This window comes from Aotus nancymaae, unplaced genomic scaffold, assembly GCF_030222135.1.
Source record: "Aotus nancymaae isolate 86718 unplaced genomic scaffold, 86718_ANA_hifiasm-v0.15.2.pri h1tg000008l, whole genome shotgun sequence".
Lineage (NCBI taxonomy): Eukaryota > Metazoa > Chordata > Mammalia > Primates > Aotidae > Aotus > Aotus nancymaae.
The window spans coordinates 36,248,707-36,269,370 of NW_026988419.1; the positions used below are offsets into that span (position 1 = coordinate 36,248,707).

General features: G+C 39.4%; 1 protein-coding gene and 1 pseudogene across 5 annotated transcripts in view; one reads left to right on the forward strand and one right to left on the reverse strand.

Annotated features, from left to right (window-relative positions):
* ANKRD44 (ankyrin repeat domain 44) overlaps positions 1-20,664 on the forward strand; it is a 348,906-nt gene that overhangs the window by 12,965 nt on the left and 315,277 nt on the right. The window lies entirely within an intron of this gene.
* On the reverse strand, positions 2,868-3,454 carry LOC105718384 (high mobility group protein B3-like; annotated as a pseudogene).

The window sequence follows — 20,664 nt, forward strand, 5'->3', positions numbered from 1 at the left end:
TTTTATGTATATTATTTTAAAATATTGTGGCATCTCACCGAACAGTTTCCAAAACTACTCCATGTGAGTCGTATCGTTAGAATCCTAAAGTTGACATCTGGAGACCTGGGCTGTGTGCACAGGGCTACTCCGAATGAGCTGTGTCCATCTTCCTGTGCTACAACTTTCCTTGACTGCAAGATGGGTAAAATAATACTTGCTTTATGGGGAAGTTGTGATAATCAAGTGGGAAAAGTCTTTGTATAGCAAGTGGTGCTTGGTTGGCACTCAGTAAGTAGCCCTGAATCTTGGGCTGGTTCCTCATTTGTCAGATTAGAGGCCAGTTTTCTCGGGTCAATTTCAGTTCTATGAAAATATGATTTGAGTTAGTTTTTGTTTTAGATTTATGACCTTTTAACTAATCTTCTTTCTCTCTAACTTAACATTGATAGAAAGAGTTTGTTTTATTTTTGTGTGGAATTTCTATACTTCCGTTTGAATCGTAGCGTTTTGGTTCCTACAGCTTTAGGAAGTATGTTTTTCTTTCATTTTGGTTTTTATCAAATCAGTTGACTTAGTTTATTTGACTGAAGAATCTTATGTTAAGATAGATCTAGGAGGATCAATGTGTGTTGAAAAGATTCTGAGGAGTTTTCAGTCATTCTTGATTTGTCAAAAATAACTTTGAAAATTACTTATAAGAATGCCACTTCCTCTTCACAGAAGTATGAAACTGTCTTTTTGAGGAAGTGTGTAAAAACAAAATAGTTGATAGAGTAATCTTCATAAAAGATCATCACAGCAGAATGGCTAAAAAAAATTGGTGTGAAATTTCATGTCTTGAATAAATTTATAAGAGGATAGAAAACAAACTTCTCTGATAAAATGTGACTTAAAATGTTAGATGAAGGATACAGTGTAAAAAGTTACTTTAATTTGGGATTTTTTCCCCTTTTAAAACTACAGAATGCTACATAAAGAGCAGATAATTTAAACATCATTGGATATGTGTATGTATCTTAATTCTAACAAAGCATTTCAGTTTGAGATGATACTTGGTTGAGATGTAGGGCAAAATGAAAAGAGTCACAGGAAATGAAAATGACAATCAGTATAAGAGAAGTTGGAATAAGGAAAAATAGGAGAAAAACATTAAGAAACTTTTTTTTTTTTTAATTTTAAGAGGGAAGGCATTAGGAGTGGGAAGGAGATTGACTAGTAGTTTCTTAGGTGAGTGTTGGAAATGCTCTTGAACTTCAAGCTTAATTGGTCATCACCTGCTGTCCTCTCCTCTTCGAAATAATTGACATTGATCCTTGCTCTTCAGCCACATTGACACTTAGATCTTGGGAGTTCTAGGGTTGGAATAACAAAAGTGGAGATTGTTACTTACACTGCAAAAGAAACAACCAGAGCTGTGTCACTCAGAAAGCTGAAAAGAATCAGGCTGACAGGTAATTTGGCCCCTCAAAGGGTTCTAGTGGCTGATATAGGACCTTCAGAGTGAGTGTAGTGACAGGCAGATAACAAATTATTTTACACAGCGGGAAGTCAGGTATCAGGAGCTTCTATGATTAGTGACTATGTTCCTGTGACATCTCTGGTTTTAAGCGCCCCACTGCCTGTCCTGGTAAGTTGAACTCACACAGGACATTTCTTCATCACTGCTTTACCTTTTCCTTTTCCTTTTCTTCTTCTTCTTCTTCTTTTTTTTTTTTGAAACAGGGTCTCACTCCACCACGTAGGCTGGAGTGTAGTGGCGCCATCATAGCTTGACCTCCTGGGCTCAGGTGATGCTCCCACTTCAGCCTTGTGAGTAGCTGTGACTACAGGCATGTGCCTCCATGCCACCCAGCTTATTTTTTGTTGGGACAGGGTTTCACCATGTTGACCAGTCTGGTCTTGAACTCCTAGACTCAAGGGATCTGCCCACTTCAGCCTCCCAAAGTGCTGGGATTATAGGAATGAGTGATTCACTGTGCCTGGCCTTGCTTTTACCTTTTCAACCAGCTCTTCCAGAGGCTGAATAGTATTTTTGTTTTTTAATGTAATACTGTTTATTTAACTTCAAAAACATTTCAGCATTCTAAACATACGAAAAAATAACAGAACATTGCAAATTGTGTTTAAGTACAGAAGATTCTTGAACTTTCATTGATGCAGTGGCTCTTCATTTTGCTGACAATGAAGGGTAATACAGTTTCTTTAAAAACAGTTTAAAAACTACCGCACTTAAAACAAAAAACAAAAAAATCTCGTGCCAGCTGACCTCCTTTGTCCACAGCTAAGATGGTAGCAGAATGCTATGTCACTGTGTACAGAAACAAGACAACCTGAAGCTAAATGGATGCCCACTGCAGAGTCAACAGGTCCAGCGTCACAGTGCACGCCCTGAGCTACAGCCCCTCTAAAAGGTATCTTTCCCGCAGCCTCAAGGCCAAGCAAGGAGCATCAAGAGTTTGTCTTGGTTGTTTTGTTCTTTTTACAAACTATAGATATACACAGTTGATAACTCAGGATTTCTAGCCAATAACTGTGTAGTTAACTCCACCTTACAAATAAAAAAAATGCCAGAAACATCTTTAAATGCCTTGTCACACCAACAGCAAAGTGCACAGAGTGAGGAGAACACGAGAGTGCCTTTTCATTTTAAAAATGTTTGGAAATATGTACAACTTTGATACAGTTTCAGGGCGCTCAGGACACCCATGGCCACCTCATGTAAACCACTGACAATCTCTAGAGCACTTTGAGAGACTACAATATGATCGTGATCAAATTTTGTAATTAAACCTAATGAGGGAAACAGACACTTCTCAAATCAGAGATGTGTCAATTATGTGCTCCCCTAGTCTAAGTATTCACCAGGAGACAGATAAACAGTTTTTTTATTCGCCCTCCTCCTCCTCTTCCTCCTCCTCTTCTTCTTCATCTTCCTCTTCCACCTTTTTCTGGGCAACTTTAGCAGAACCCTTTGCACCATCAAACTTTCCTTTTGACTTATAGTCAGCAACATCCTTCTCATACTTCTTCAGCTTTGCCGCCTTAGTGATGTAAGGCTGCTTTTCGCTGTCATTTAGGTTATTCCACATCTCACCCAGCTTTTTTGCCACATCTCCAATAGAGATGCCAGGGTTTGTGGATTTGATCTTGGGGTGGAATTCTGAACAGAACAGGAAGAAGCCAGACGGTGGCCTTTTGGGGGCATTAGGATCCTTCTTCTTGCCTCCCTTAGCTGATACATAATCCTTCATTTCCCGATCATAGCCACTTCATCCGCCTTTGCCATTTCATCAAATTTAGATTTCTCTTTCCCAGACACTGTCTTCCACCTCTCAGAGCGTTTCTTGGAAAATTCTGCAAAATTGACAGGGACCTCTGGGTTTTTCTTCTTATGTTCTTCTCTGCACATCCGCACAAAGAAGGCATAAGCAGACATCTTGCCCTTTGGTTTCTTGGGGTCAGCTTTAGCCATCCTGACTGTATTGTTCGCTAGTCTCTAGTATTTTTCTTAATTCCATTTCTGCCATGAATTGGCTGTGAGACCATGGCCAGTCATTTAACCTCCTTGGGCCTCAGTTTTCTTTAAGAAATGAGGACATTGGTTTAGAGTTTATTCTTGCAGCTGCTCCAGTCCTCTGTAGTTTTAACTCAGGGGTTGCAGACTACTGTCCACAGGACACATCTGGCTTGCTGCCTGCTTTAAAGTGGCCTGTGAGCCAAGAATAGTTTTTGTATTATTAAGTGATTGAAAAGGATCAAAAGAATAATACTTTGCAACACATAAAAATTAAACAAAATTCAAATTTCTTTGTCCATAAAGAAAGTTGTATTATTTGTTTATGTCTTGTCTATGGGTGCTACAACAGCAGAGCTGAGTAGTTGTGGCAAAGACCGCAGGGTGAGCAAAGCTGAAAATATTTACTATCTGGCCTTTTACAGAAAAAAATTGCCAACCTCTTGCTCTAACGCAAGGGTAGACCTGGGGCCCTCCTCTTCAGAAATTGAGTGCTACACTCTTACAGTCCTAGTTGCACTTTGATCTAGATGTAATTAGATTGAGATGGCAATTCTTGCTTTTATTATTTTCTCCAGAAGAAAGTAGAAGCTTAGTTAGTTTTTTTGATATGCTTTCAATTAAAAAAAAAATTCTCCTTAAAACAATAGTTTGTTTGTATTCAACTTTTTTTCCCCCCTCTCTCTAGGAATCACTGTGGAGAAGGAAGCCATATGTTTATATTTTAAATCACTTGCCTTTTCTATAGGATTTTTAAACTCCAGATGTGGACTCAGAAACAGTTAATATGTACTTTTGATGTACTCAGAGAGCCAAGATGGGGGAAGAGAGATCTTTGCCTCTTACATTTGAGAGCAAAACAGAAATCTTAATATTTTTCTATTCCCCATGTAGAGACTTAAGATAAATATGGGGACGGAAATGGCCTTAATCTTATAGAAAGCTAATTTTAAGCAAACAGTTTAAAGATTAAGTATTATAAATGGAAATTATACAATTAAAAATGAATTTTAAAACTGTCTACTTATCTAATGTTTCTTATTATTCTAGAAGGTTCTCTCTGAAGCTAAGTCTGGTAATTTCTGGGTGGGTTATAAGTTTGTATGTGTGTCGAGGGAGCAGAGAGAGAGAAAGAGAATGAAAATGAATATGTGTGTGTGTGGTTTCCAGTGTTCATTTCATTAGAATTATAAAGAACATCTGATTCTTGATCTTGTACTTCCAGAGTCATTTGAGTTATTATGAAACTCCTCCCAGGCCTGGAGTTCCGTTTGATCTTGGATGAAGATGGGCACCTTGAACTGGTTAGTGAGGCCACAAAGGAGGTCAGTCAACACATGTTACCTTCATATAAAGGTTCACTTTTCTCAGAAGCGAAGCTAACTTTTATATGAAAGATGACACGTGTTGACTGACCTCCTTTTCTCTATCCTTCAGAGAGAAATAATTAAGACTGAAAAACTTGTTTAAAAGATTTGTAAAGAAGTTAATGTAGTGTGCAACTTCAGAAAACAAAAACATGGACAGTGACTTAGTACCTAAGCTGTCTGGGACCTCCAGCGTTTTCTGAACAGTGTTATAAATTGTCTGGGGAATACAGGAGATGCACGCTAGAATCCCCATTCTTCACCGGGAGAAACTGAGGCCAGTGGCTGTGACTTAGCTTGTTGATTGTTAGTGAGGTGGAGCTCTTGCTTTTTCTGGCTCAGTCTGAGGTGCATTTCATTTGCCTATGCTGTTCTTAAACAGCACTTATAAAATCACATATCATTTCTACAGTTATATTTAGGATACAACCTAATAAATACCTTGTGATAGAATGCTGAAGGCTGCCACCTGGGTAATTATCATGTGGTTCTAGTATGGTATCATCTGCATTATCCAGATTAGAATGTGTCACCCACTTCTAAGCTGGTCTAGAAGAAGGAGTCCATTGTGTGTAAGGCCATAAGGATATTGCCTTGTTCTCCTGTGGGTAAAGATCTTTGGGATACACAGAAGATCATGGAGCTTCATTCTTGTTTGAAAACACTTGTGACTGGTAATAATCCTGAAATACTAAGGCTTTCCCATGCCCTTACCTCTGAAATTCCTCCCTAATATGTTTTGTTTTCTATTTTTAGAATTTTATGAGAAGTATTTAAAATTGGCCATCTGAAGAGAACGTTTGTCAGAGGACTGCCTAATCTTTAGATGTGTCTAAATGCAGATGTGTTTAATGAACCCTTTCATTTTCCTTCCGAGGTGGAGTGGGACAGATTTCTTCACTGAGCCTCTCACTTCTGGTTTCAGTCCATTTTTAGCCCCTTGATTAGTGTGTAACTTGGGAAGATTGGAGCTAAGCCACTGAATTGCTTTTTACTTCTGGGGGAAAATGTTTGTACCCCAACTTTTTAGTATCTGGGGCTCCAGTTAACTCAGTAGTAGTAGATTAGCAATGACTATTGAATGAGTGAATTATCTAGTGCCAGTCTCTGCTGCTATGATTTTTCTATCACCATCCTTTCCTTCTTCTATCTACTGTATCTACCTTCTTTTCTTCCTCCTGGGATCTTTACCATGAACAGAGGAAGGACAGGAAGTGATTAATTTTTGGTTATATAAATAACCCTAGTGAAAGGATTGGCGATAGAAAATATTGCCAGTTTTTGTTGGGTGGATTTTTTTTCCTTGGTGTCTTGTTAAATATGCATAGTCAAGAATGTGTGGCTGATGGCTTCATGTGTCATGACAGGAACAGATCTGGGACAACTTCTCTGGTCAAGGAAACAGTACAGGAAGAAATGTTTTGCTTATCATTTTTTATACTCTGGAGATTTTGGACAGTCTTTAACTGGGACAGCTCTTTAAAGACTCGCACAGGAAATCACTGTGATCGTGGACTCTTGGTTTAAAGCATCTTACTAAGTAGGGCCCAAAGGGGGTAGAGTGTGATTTCTGTCACTGATCCTGGGTGGACCAAGAGGATGGCCATGCTGGGCCATCTTCTGACACTTACAAGTAGCTCATGGGAACATTTTTCACTCCCAACCCCTACCACCAAAAGATTTTTATAAGCTGTGTATTCCCTTGCACATTTTTGGGGGGTTGACATCTAAAGTTTTTCATCATAAAGTTGGAAAGATACAAAGGATGTAATTCCTGGCATAGTGTAAATGTTGACTTTTAAAATGAAAACATTATAGCACTGTTTAAAATATGTTGAATGGAATTTAAACACTATTGTGATTTGAGTGTCCCACCTTCACTTAAAAAATACATGAGCAAGCATTATTTGATAGTTGGAAAATTTACCTTGTTCCTTTTTCTCCTTGAGCTTTTATTTCTATTTCACTTTCTCATGCAGAATTTGGCCAGGTGTGGTGGCTCATGCCTGTATATTGCAGCACTTTTATCCAAATATTATACATCTTATTTGTTGTGCAGGGACAGGGTCTCACTATGTTACCTGGCCTGGAGTGCAGTGGTGTGATTATAGCTCACAGCAGCCTGTAACTCCTGGGCTGAAGTAATCCTCTCACCTTAGCCTCCTAAGTAGCCAGGGTTACAGGCACACACCAGCATGCCTGGCAAATCTTTGTATTTTTTGTACAGACAGGGTCTCCCTATGTTTCCCAGGCTAGTCTCAAATTCCTGGCTTCAATGGATCCTCCCTCCTTGGCCTCCCAAAGTGTTGTGATTACAGGTGTGAGCCACTGTGCCTGGCCCAAATGTACTACATTAAAAACTGATTATCTTACAATACTTTGTAATAAAAATGAGATCCTAAGATGCTAAGAGTTAAATAAATTTCTGGATTGAGTTTACAATGATTATTAACAATGTATCAAAACAAATATATTATAAAATTTGATAAATTATTACTACGTGCAAAGTAAAGCATGCTTATTTGAAATGCATTTCTGAATCTGTTGATAAGCCTTGCTTGCTTTTTAAAATCAGTCCATGTATTTGTGGAGAACATGGGTTATTGCTGGGATAATACAGAGGGAGTTAAAAGTTCCGACTTCAAATCTCCTGATTTTGAATTGGTCCTTTCTTTAGCACCAGGAAACTCCAGTGAATCAGCAAGAAAAAAAATAATCCCATCAAAAAGTGAATAGGCATTTCTCAAAAGAAGATGTACAAACAGCCCACAAACATATTAAAAAATGCTCAGCATCGCTAATCATCAGGGAAATGCTAATTAAAATCACAGTGAGGTACCACCTTATTCCTCCAAGAATGGCTATAATTAAAAAGTTGAAACACAATAGATGTTGGTGTGGATGTGGTGAAAAGGGAACACTTTTACACTGTTGGTGGGAATGTAAATTAGTACAACCTGGGATAATAGGCATGAGTCCAGTGCCCAGCCTATTTATTTTATTTTTTTCTTTTTGAAAAATTGACTGTATTGGGAGGCCTAGGGAGGTGGATCACTTGAGGTCAGGAGTTCAAGACCAGCCTGGCCAACATGGTGAAACCCCATCTCTCCTAAAAATACAAAAATTAGCCGGGCATGGTGGCTGGCGCCTGTAATCCCAGCTACTCGGGAGGCTGAGGCAGGAGAATCACTTAAACCCAGGAGGTGGAGGTTGCAGTGAGCTGAGATTACGCCACTGCATTCTAGCCTGGGCGATAGAGTGAGACTCTATCTTAAAAGAAAAAAAAATAGGAAAAAAAGAAAAATTGACTGTATTGTGGATAGTTGACATAAAATGGCATGTACCCATTTTAATGACCTGATGTGTTTTGACAAAAGTTACCTATGTAATCACCCCATAATCAAGATATGGAATGATTCTATCATCCTAAAGAGTTCTCTTCTGCTTCTTTGTCTTCCCTACTTTATGTCCTAGGCAAAGACTGCTCTGCTGTCTGTTTCTACGGATGACTTTCACACAAATAAAATTATACAGTTTGTCTTCTTTAGTTTCTGGCTTCTTTTGCTCAGCATAAGGATTTTGGGATTTGTTCATGTTTTGTATATAAGGAGATAAAGTCTTTCTTACTGCTAAGTAGCATTCCAGTGTCTAGCTATTCCATAATTGTTCATCCACTCATCTGTTGATGGAAATCTGGGTTGTACCCACATTTAGCTATTATGAATAAAGTGGTATGAATAATTATGTGCCGGTGTTTTCTTTAAACACAAGTTTTCATTTCTCTTATATAATACCTGGGTAAGTGCATGTTTATAAGAAACCGCCAAACTGTTTTCCAAGGTGGTTTTACCATTTCACATTCCCCTGACAATATGTAAGGGTTAGTTTCTCCACATCCTTGTCAACACTTGGAATTGTTAGTCTTTTAAATTTTAGCCATATTAATATTTATGTAGTAGTGTTATGGGGTTGTTTCTTGTATTTTTTCTTTACTAATACATAATATTTTACATATTTATGGGGTCCATGTGTGTGAGACATACATAGAATGTGTAACGACCAAACCACGGTATTGGGGTATTTATCATTTGAGTGTTTATCATTTCTATACATTGGTATCACTTAGCGCCTCTCTTTTAGTTACTTTGAAATATACAAAATATTATTGCTGGGTACAGTTACCCTAGTCTGCAATAAAACATTACACCTTATTTCTTTTATCTAAACTATATGTCAGTACCTATTAACCAACCTCTCTTCATATCCTCTTCCCACCTACTTATCCTTCTCAAGTCTCTGTTATCTATTATTCTATCCTCCAGGTTTATGAGATGAAGTTCTTTAGCTCTCATGTATGAATAAGAACATGTGGTATTTGTCTTTCAGTGCCTGGCTTATTTCACTTAACGTTTTGACCTCCAGTTTTATCCATGTTGCTGCAAATGACATGATTTCGTTCTTCGTTTATGGCTGAATAGTATTCCATGATATGTGTGTATACATACAGATGTTTGTGTTTGTGTATATGTATATTTATGTCACATTTTCTTTATTCATCTGTTGATGGACACTCAGATTCCATAACTTTGCTCTTGTGAATAGTGCTGTGATAAACTCGGACGTACAGCTATCCCTTTTATATAGTGATTTCTTTTCCTTTGGACTGATGCCGAATAGTGGAATTGCTAAGTCATATAGAAGTTTTATTTATTTTTATTTATTTATTTAGAGATAGAATCTCACTTTGTCGCCCAGGCTGAAGTGCAGTGGCATGATCTCAGCTCACTGCAACCTCCACCTCCCAGGTTCAAGTGATTCTCCTGCCTTAGCCTCCTGAGTAGCTGGGATTACAGGCGCACACCACCACACCTGGCTAATTTTTGTATTTTTAGTAGAGATGGAGTTTCACCATGTTGGTGAGGCTGGTGTCGAACTCCTGACTTTGTGATCCACCCACCTCGGCCTCCCAAAGTGCTGGGATTACAGGAATGAGACATTGCACCCGGACCAAAATTATTTATATATATTTTTTGAGAGATTTCCATACTGTTCTCCACAGTGGTTATATTAATTTACATTCCCATCAACAGTGTATAAGAGTTTCCTTTTTTCTGCATCTTCACCAGCATTTGTGAAACTTTATTTTCTGCCCATGAAGTCTTCCTCTCAGATATACTGAATGAAGTTTCTATGTGCTTCTCCTTATATTCCACTCTGTGCAATTGATTGAATAATAACTGAATGTAAGTAACAGTGTTTCTGATTAGATTTGAACATTTGCTTAGAATCTCATGGTATTTGAAAGCTAATTTATCATATCTAAAGACCCAGATCTTGCTTTTATTACTGATTTTTGGGCAAACCCCAAATTTTTGGTCTTGAGGGAGTATATCAGATGTCTACTTTTTTTTTTTTTTTTTAAAACTGAGGCTGAGTTTCACTCTGTCACCCATGGTGTAGTGCAGTGATGTGATCTCAGCTCACTGCAACCTCTGCCTCCCGGGTTCGAGTGATTCTCTGGCCTCAGCCTCCCGAGTAGCTGGGACTACAGGCATGTGCCACCACACCCGGCTAATTTTTGTATTTTTAGGAGAGGTGGGGTTTCACCATGTTGGCCAGGCTGGTCTTGAACTCCTGACCTCAAGTGATCTACCCGCCTTGGCCTCCCAAAGTGCTAGGATTATAGGCGTGAGCCACCATGCCCAGCGGATGTCTACTTTGGTTTGTTAATTCCTGAATTAGCTAAGAAGTCCTCTGATATCCTACATAGAAAATAGGTATATCTCAGCAGTTACTTTACAAAAAACAGGGTAAAAGATCTAGATATAAAATTCACAATGATGTGTGGTTGTCTGTGTGTTGAATGGATTTGTCTGGCTTTTCTGTGCAGTGTTCAACAGCATTAAAAATGGTTGTTCAGAGAGAACACTGAGGTCTGATGACTAGTGTTGCTGGTTCCTCTCCTGCTCATCTCTAGTCCAAACAGAAACACACGTCTTTCTGCCAAGTATTCTGTGACGTCACAAGGCAGCTCCTCTAGTGCAGCAGTTTCTTCTTGCACTTTTCTCTTCTGGCTGCAGGAGAATTAATCTCTTCTTTCATACTTTTATTTTTTCAGTTGGAGGCTATGTAATATTATTTAGAGCATCTAGAAGGTATATATTTTTAAAAAATAGCTTTTAATTTTTAGAATAGTTTTATGATCACAGCAAAATTGAGCAGAAAGTACAGAGAGTTCCATATACCCCCTGTCCCCACAGCCAGCTCTCCCACTGTCAATATCCCCACTAGAGTGGTATATTTGTTACCATCGATGAACCTGCATTGACACATCATCACCCAAAGTTCATAGTTGACAGGGTTCACTCCTGGTGGTGTACATTCTGTGGGTTTTGAACAAATGTATAATGACATGTATCAACTATTATAGGGGGTGATACAGAGTGGTTTCACTGCCCTGAAAATCTTCCATGCTCTGCGTACTCATCCCTTCTTACCTCCTAACCCCTGGCAACCACTGATCCTTTTTCTGTCTCCATAGTTTTGTCTTTTACAGAATGTTATACAGTTGGATAAATTCTTTTAAAAAAGGATATAGCAGGATAAAGGAATTTTGAAACTGTAAGGGATCTTAGAGGTTTTTCATTCTGTGGCCTTTTTCATGCTTACCAGAGTTACATATTTTTCAACAGTTTGAATAGAAACCAATTTGTTCAGTTTCATAAGCAAAAAAGCATGTTGCATTAAAAAATCAAGTTAATATTCCTGGGAGAAGTAAAGAGAAACATTTGCAAAGTTAAGGTATTTGGGAGGCTCAGGTGAGATGATCACTGGAGGCCAGCAGTTCAGGACCAGCTTGGACAACATAGTGAGACTCCCATCTCTACAAAAGATTTAAAAAAAATAGCCAGGCATTGTGGCGTCCTTGTAGTCCTAGCTACTGGGGAGGCTGAGGCAGGAGGATCAATTGAGCCCAGGAGGTTGAGGCTGAACTGAGCTATGATCTTGCTACTACACTCGAGCCTGAGTGACAGAGCAAGGCCCTGTCTCTTAAATTTAAAAAAAAAAAAATTAGAAGTAGGTAAAAAGAAATTCTTTCTGTCCTTAGGTACTCCTTAAAGAATTTTAAAGCCATTTTTGGTTGCTATTTTGATAGCATTTAGGGAAATCTTTGAATTAAATAAAGTCAAATTGCTTTCAAATTGAGACAGCTAATTTAAATAGAAATATGCTCAATTTTATTGCAGACAGGGACTGGAATCTGTTGAAGCAAAAGATGTTTGGAAAGGGTAACATGCCTTATAGTGTTGTGGAGGACCCATATAGAACAGCAGTGGCTACATTGGCCCACCAGCTGCAAAAGTCAAATGGAAATACTTTCTGCCTTGTGCCAAATTGGCCAGCTTGTATCTTTACTTTATAAATTGGGTGGTACTATTGTCAGACTCACCCAGAGTTAGCTTTGGGGCTGAGGCGGTTTGTGTGAGAGATGGAATGGTTGAATTACTACCGCTGGCACTTAGCAATCAAACTGGAAGGCTTGGTTTTGTCAGAGGGTTCCCAGAGGTACCATATAGTGAAATCTGTCTTTTTCTCAGAATCTGACCCTAAATCATTTTTTTGATCTCTTTAAGCTCTCTACAGGTTCTTTGTCAACCGTAATGGGGTTTTATGTTTTCTTTCATTTTTGTTTTTCTGCAGTCTGACTAACGAAGGTTTATTTTGCAGGAATTTGTGACTAGGGGTATGCCTGAGACTAGCAAACAGTGCAAGTCTTTAAGGCTGTGACACTTGGCTGTTAATAGCTGAAGAGGTTCTTGGTTGTAGAAGTAAGTCATAAAGCCACAAAAGGATTTAGCTTCTTGAGAAAGTAGAAATCTACTTAGCATGTTTATGAGAAAATGGAGTTACTACCCCATTAGAGCCAAGCATTAAGGCTTCAGGATCAACCAGAATATTTCCCTGTTTGGCAAGTTGCTTTTTAACCCATGGCTTCCCACACCTGGAACCTGTTTCCTCCAGTTGCTCCATCGCAGGCAGGCTGCTGTGTATGGTCAGAACCCAGAAGAAAAGCATTTGGGAGCTGGGTATCACAGGTAGCGTTTTATGGCATCGGACACGTTTCGGTGACTAACTCTTGGCTGCCCCATTCCCAGACACTTTACTGCGGTGGGTTGGGGCGGGGGAAGTTGTGGAGCTCACTGATGGACATTTTGCAGTATGGCTCACCGGCTCCACAGTCCTTATGTAACCTAAACTCCCTGACTTTTCATCACTTCCTGCAGAATGTGATGTGGGTGGGCTGAGGGTTTGAAGTAGAGACTAGCGGATGATACTTAAACTTCCTCAGAGGGAACATCTCTTAGGGAGCCTTCGAGGTGCATGTTGCTCAGAGTGCCACAAAATTGGGCTATCACTATTTCTGTCATCTGAGAGAGGGCTGTCACTGTTTTTGTTATCTTAACAAGCAGAAGATATATTTCAGTTGTAAATAGTGAAGGTCTTTATAGCTTAACTGAATAATGTAAAAAAATTAACTTTTTCTTTTTGAGACAGAGTCTCGCTCTGTCGCTTAGGCTGGAGTGCACTGGTGCAATCTCAGCTCACTGCAACCTCTGCCTCCCAGGTTCAAGCAATTCTTGTGGCTCAGCCTCCCCAGTAGCTGGGATTACAGGCACGTACCACACCTGGCTAATTTTTGTATTTTTGGTAGAGATGGGGTTTCACTGTTGGCCTGGCTGGTCTCGAACTCCTGGCTTCAAGCAATCAGCCTGCCGAAGTATTGGGATTATAGGTGTGAGCCACCACACCTGGCTCTAATAATGTAAAAATTTTAATGAGTCATATTTCTAGAATTTTGTTTAAACACACAAATTTGTGTGTGTGTGTGTGTGTGTGTGTTTGACTATCTGTTGCTGTGAGTTCTTGTTTGACCATGTGGTGGTATGTGCTATGGGATTGGAGAAATGAATGGGAAAAAGTATGTGTCACATGTATGTAGTTTTTTTCCTTCTAAGGATTGGGAAAAGGCCTCCATTGTATGATTTTCATGGTGAGGCAACTTGGACCTGGTCATAGAACATGAATGTCCTGAGGGATGATAGGGATTGCAGGGAAAACCCAGAGAAATCCTGTTAGCCTGCCAGATGCTGGAGTGACCCTCATTTCTTTATCTCCTTGTGCAGTTCTTCAATGTTCTTTGCAAATGGATTTCACTAAAGTGAGTTATGTCTGTTAATGTCACTAGGTATAGATGTCTCTCCATTTTAACCATAACACGGAGAAGATGCAATATGCCTCATAAATATTTCCAAGAACAATGTTCCTTTTGTTTTAGTAAATTAGGGGTCAGCACCCCGTCCACAGATAGATCCTGCAAAAGGAGAGAAGAGAGAGTAGTTAACAGTGTTCATTCTTCTACACAATCTATATCTGGTACCTGGTGACAAGTAACCCAATACTGATATCACTGAACTATTCTTTAAAATAGTGCAGTGTTGGAAAGCCCTCCGTACCAAAGTTCGAACCCCTCCTTTATCAGACATTGCCTTGGGCTACTCAAGCCTAACATAAAATAGTTCCCAAGCTTTACTTCCCCCACACTATTGCTCCTTTAATGCTGCAAACATGATTGCAAGAGGGAAAATGTAATTTTAAAAATTCACTTTGGTAACAGGGATCCCAATGATTCATTAGCACATTAAACTTTTGTAAAAAAAAAAAAACCCATCACCTTAAATTATTATTATTATTATTTTTTTTAGAGAAAGAAAGAAAGAAAGGAAAAGAATAAAGAAAAGAAGGAAAAAGGAAGAGAAAGAGAGAGAGAGAATGAGGGTATTGCTTTCTTGCCCAGGTTAGAATGCAGTTTAGTAATGGGTATTGAAAACCTCTTTTATACCAATAATTATACTTGTACTTGATGTAAACAGGAAGGAATAAGGGAAGAAAATAACAAACGAGCAGCCAACCAATATTTCATTTAAACCTATGAAATGCTATGCGATTACTGAGGAGTGATTTACTTCCAATTATGTAGTCACTTATGGAATAGGTGTGAGGTGGTAATATATGTTTTATGTATTTGAAGTGGAGAGTTCTATAAATGTTTACTAAGTTTACTTGTTCCGGGTCTGAGTTCAAGTCCTGGATGTCCATGTTAATTTTCTGTCTTGTTAATCTATAAAATCATTAGCTCTTCTTGTTACATTGATCTTTTTGCCATTATGTAATGTCCTTCTTTGCCTCTTTTGCTCTTTGTTGCTTTAAAGTCTACTTTATCAGAGGCGAGAATTGCATCTCCTGCTTTTTATTTATTTGTTTATTTTTACTCTCTGATTGGTTGATAAATCTTCCTCCTCCTCTTTGAGTCTTTGTGTATCGTTGCATGTGAGATGGGTCTGGATGCAGCATACCAGTGGGTTTTGGCTTTTTATCCGATTAGAATATATATAACTTTAATACTGGCATTTGATGCTAGCTGGCTGTTTTGCCCATTAGTTAGTGTAAATTTTTCATTGTGTTAATGTTCTTTTCTTTTTGATATATTTTTGGAAAGGCTGATATTGGTTGTTCCTTTATATGTATAGTGCTTCTTTCAGAAGCTCTTGTAAAGCAGGCCTGGTGGTGGTGAACTCTCTAAGTACTTGTTTGTTCGCAAAGGATTTAATTTTTCCTTTGATTATAAAGCTTAGTTTGGCTGGATAGGAAATTCTGGGTTGAAAGTTCTTTTCTTCAAGGATGGTAAATATTGGTCCCCACTCTTTTCTGGCTTGCAGGGTTTCTGCTGAGAGATCTGCTGTAAGTCTGATAGGTTTCCCTTTATGGGTAACCTGACCTTTCTCTCTGGTTGCCCTTAGTATTTTCTCCTTCATTTCAACCCTAATAAATCTGGCAATTATGTGCCTTGGGGTTGGTCTTCTTGAAGAATATCTTTGTGGTGTTCTCTGTATTACCTGGAGTTGAATATTACCCTGCCTTGCCAGGTTGGGAAAGTTTTCCTGAATGATATCCTGAAGAGTATTTTCCAACTTGGATTCATTCTCTTCATCACATTCAGGTACACCTATCAAACGTAAATTAGGTCTTTTCACATAGTCCCATATTTCCTGGAGACTTTGCTCATTCCTTTTCATCCTTTTTTCTCCAATCTTGTCTTCTCGTTTCATTTCACTGAGCTGGTTCTCGACTTCTGATATCCTTTCTTCTACTTGATCAATTTGACTGTTTAAACTTGTGCATGCTTCGTGAAGTTCTCGTGTTGTGTTTTTCAGCTCCATCAATTCACTTATATTCCTCTCTAAATTGTCCATTCTCGTTAACATTTCGTCAAACCTTTTTTCAAGGTTCTTAGTTTCTTTGCATTGGGTTAGAACAAGTTCTTTTAATTCACAGAAGTTTCTTATCACCCACGTTTTGAAGCCTGCTTCTGTTATTGGAACACACTCGTAATCTATTAAGCCTTGTTCCGTTACTGATGAGGAATTGCGATCCCCTGTGGAGGGAGAGCATTCTGATTTTGAGTATTCTCTGCCTTTTTACGCTGATTTCTTCCCTTCGTTATATATTTATCCATCTGTTGTCTTTGTAATTACCGACTTTCTAACTAGATCTCTGAGCAGACGTCCAACTTGTTGATTCCCAGCACCGAAATCTGAGCAATCCACTGCGCCGGCCAAAACAGCGGTGTTATTATGGATGGTGCTTTTCTGCTCGGGAATCTCCGGACTCTGCACCAAAAACTGGCAGGCTAAGGCACCAGCAAAACCGCCACGCCGGCCACAAGAGTCGCCCTGGCGACACGTGGGGCTCCTCTGCTGGGAATCTCCTAGTCCGTGAGCAACAAATGTTCATCTGAAAGTGTGGCGTCCTCCTGTTCTCTGTGCTTTCACTGGGAAATACGGGCCCGAGCTGCTAGTGATCAGCCATCTTGGATCTCTCTCCAAATTATCAAAGTGTATATTTGTTTAATCATTATTGTCATCCAGGTACTTAGTCTGTCATGCTTTCAACAGTTCTGTTTCTATTAAGGATGTGATTACTTTATAAAGAAACATTAAATACTTATCATAATTAAAGAGACATATTATGCCAGCATTTGTTTCACTACTTTTTACTTGAATTGCTTTTATAGAAACTTATGGAATTGCTTTATATAGAAATTGCTTTCTATGGAGATTCATACTGAGATTTCAGTAGAGCAGGTATTAAAAGATGTATCCAGGGGCTCTGCCCAGAGACTGGCATGAAGGTTTATAAGACTCAATAAATATTTATTGGTTCAAAATGAATTGCATTACATTTTGTTTGTCTCTAGGGGATTTTATCATAATGGGCTTTAAAAAATATAATAGACCTCACTATAATAAAATATAACCAGTACAGTATGGTGTCACTTGTCTTGTGCTGGACAAGGGCAACGAAACTCAGAGACATCAACTTCTCTCTCCAGCCTCCATGTTCTGGTGGGAGAAACTAATTTATGCTGTGGGTCCAGGAGAATCTACGTGAGGCTTAGAAGCTTATACAAACATACACATCTATAAAAGCATTCCTATGATGTTTTCTTCTCTTAAAAAATCTTCCAGGGACTCTTCTAAAGGAATTATAAAATAAAAATTTCTGAACAGATATAGAATACCACTAGTTCACTGGCCAAGTAATAATCCAGAAGCTGCTATATTTTTAATTCATAACAGTATACTCTTTGTCTACTAAGGTAGAGAGTACACCTCCCAGGTTCAAATGATCCTCCTGTCTCAGCCTCCTGAGTAGCTGGGATTACAGGCGCATGCCATCATGCCAGCTAATTTTTGTGTTTTCAGTAGAGATGGGGTTTTGACCTGTTGGCCAGGCTGGTCCCGAACTCCTGGCCTCAGGTGATCTTGCCTCAGCCTCCCAAAATGCTGGAATTACAAGTGTGAGCCACCACAGCCAGCCTAAAGGGCTTAAGATTTTAATATAAAGAACACTCTAGTAGTGAAAGACCTTGTCTCAAAAAAGTAAAATTCCCAACTTCATGGATCTTTTCTGTTTCACCTCTCAACATCCCAGAGTGGCCCTCAGATCTGCCATGGACTCCCAGGTCCTCATCACACCACATCAAAACCATTCCAACAGCCCCAGCTGGAGCTCTCTAAACTGAACTACCTTATATCCAAATGCCAGGCTCATCCTCAAACGCTTAAACACATACCGCCTCTCACACCAACCGGTTACTATAAACTTCTCAGTCTAGCATTCAAGACACATATACACCACCAAGCCTTTTAATCTTCTTTCTCTAAAGCCTCCAAGTAAAACAAAACAAAACAAAACAAAAACTTAATGGCAAAACACAGTAGACATTGTAGTTACCATATTTATACCAGAATCATCTTACATGGCTTTAGACAGAATGCTGATTTCACATTAAAACCTACCAATCAGCCTCACAATATAAAAAGTTCACTGTGGATTTAAACAAGATTTTAACTTGTCTTCCACTGCTGAGAAGAAAATGAGGGAAAGTTATAAGCAAGAAAACAGCAGTTTAAAATTTCTAGGATGATTTTAGGATAATATATAGATTTTTTATTCCAAGGGAAAAATTTGTCTGTATTCCTTTAATAGAGGAAATACCAGTAAAGTACACCCTATTACATTATCTGCCAAAATACAGTTAGCAAGTTAGCAACATCATTTCCTCATTTTCCAAACACATCTGCTGATAGATTCATCAAAAGAGGGACTTTACTCCAATTTTGGAAATTACCAGGCCCAAAAAAGAAATGTGATGTAAATTACTCAGGAACTTATGCCTTATACAAGGACTGACAATGTTCTTTCAGTTTTAATTAAGCTAAGTTACTCCCATTTTGCCAAGAAGAAAATGGATAGGGAGTTGGATGACTACCTACCAAAAAGGTCTGGTACATTGTCTCTTTGCCAGATTGAGGGGTTTGGGAAACTAGAGCCTGTTGGTGGTGGGGGGTGGGGGATGGAGGATTTGGAGGTAGGGGGTAGGGTACCTTAATGGAATTTACAATATTGAAATATCTATATTTTTTCTAGAGAAAATAAAGCATCAGGCCTCCTATCAACAGGCATGTAACATGTTTATTTGGTAAAATAAGATCATCTCCCAAAGTCCCTTCAAAGATGAACAGACATTTATTGCCTAGTGACATTAATAGACAGAACTCACTTTGGTGAAATCCATTTGCAAAGAACACTGAAGAACTGCACAAGGAGAATGAACAAAGGAAGGTCACTCAGGACTCTGGCAGGTTAACAGAGCAAGACCCTATCTCAAAAAAAAAAGTAGAGCTTAAGAGTTTACTAAAAAGAACATTCTAGTGAAAGACTGTTTTTTTTCTTAAAAAAAATTTTTATTTTATTTTATTTTATTTTTTGGGGCCCCACTGACCAGGCCCCAGAAAGACTGTTGTTTAAGTAAAGGCAAGCAGAACCTTAGCTGGACAGGTTTAGGTAGACAGTGACTTGGAGTACTGGGAGGAAAAGACTAAATATGTTGGGAATTGAGTGGTAACATGTGGCTTTAATTGGTGAAAGGGGTCTGTTCATTAGTAATTGACCACTGTGGGTAGCTGGGTTTATCAAGGGATAATGATACCCCTTGGTGGCTTTTACTTTTTCAGCAATCAAGTTCAGTAGTACGATTCCTAGTCCACCCAAATCTCATCCGCAAGGCTTATCAAAACCATGGCTATTGCACAGCGGTTGCTTAGGCATCCCACACTTGGCTCCTCCATCTCCACATAATTCGTCCTGACAGATCTTAGACCGTGGAGTCGGCTCGGGATCTCTGTGTTTCTCTGTTAAGTTTGTGGTTCAGGCACAGGTAACTGAAAACAGATGTTTTCAGAGCAAAAACTCTGCTCGTTTTCTTGTTGAGTAGTTTGGGAAGGGAAGGGGAGCTGCCTTTTGCAAACACTTTGTGCTTTTGTTATGAGCACAGTTTCCCGATCTCAGCAGTGCTTGCCCATGCTCCATCCAGATGCTTTCTTTGTTGTTTTGGTAGGTGTTGCTGACTTGGGTGGAGAGGAGCCATATGCCCCTTTTTCCTTATGCTAATTTCATTCTCCTGTTGCCTATTTCCTGTCTGTAGACTGCACATGGCCCTGGGGGACTTAAGGTGATTTTCTGACCTTGCAATCAGCTCTTAGGATTCTTCTGTTAAACACTCATTAGGTGCATGTGACAGCACTAGGGACAGAGTGAATTGGCAGTCCTGTCACACGCCTGGGCTCAAAGAGAGAGCAATGATTGGACAGAAAGAGATAAGGTGGTTTAAAGGCAGAAGTGTCTCATAAACCATAAATACTAGGGAGGACCAAATTCTTATAGTAGTGGAGGCTCAAAAATGATGGCAACAAAGCTTTACTGAGGATCTGCTGTGAGGTGAACAGGTGAGAGTCTGGGAAGCCAGGACAAGACACTGTACCCAGGAGCTTCATGGTCCAACTGGGTGGGGTGGGAGGCATGGAAATAAATAAGTCCCAACGCAGGGCAGTCTGTGTAGGGTGCCAGCTGATGACTCTCATGGGAGTGCAGAAGAGCGAGCCTATCCAGGCAGGAAGTTTTCTGAAAGGCGGCTTTATGGAGGACATGGGATTTGAGCTGGTTTTTAAATGCCTCGTGGTAGGACAAACTAGGAAGAAGGAGGAAGGGGGCATTTGGGAGCAGAGGTCAACAAGGGAAGAGAGAAAAAGGAAGGCTTGCAGGTTTCCAGGAAGAGTGAAGCGAGCAGCTTGGCTGGAGCAGAGGGTTTGTATGGGCAACAGTGGGAGATTGGATGGG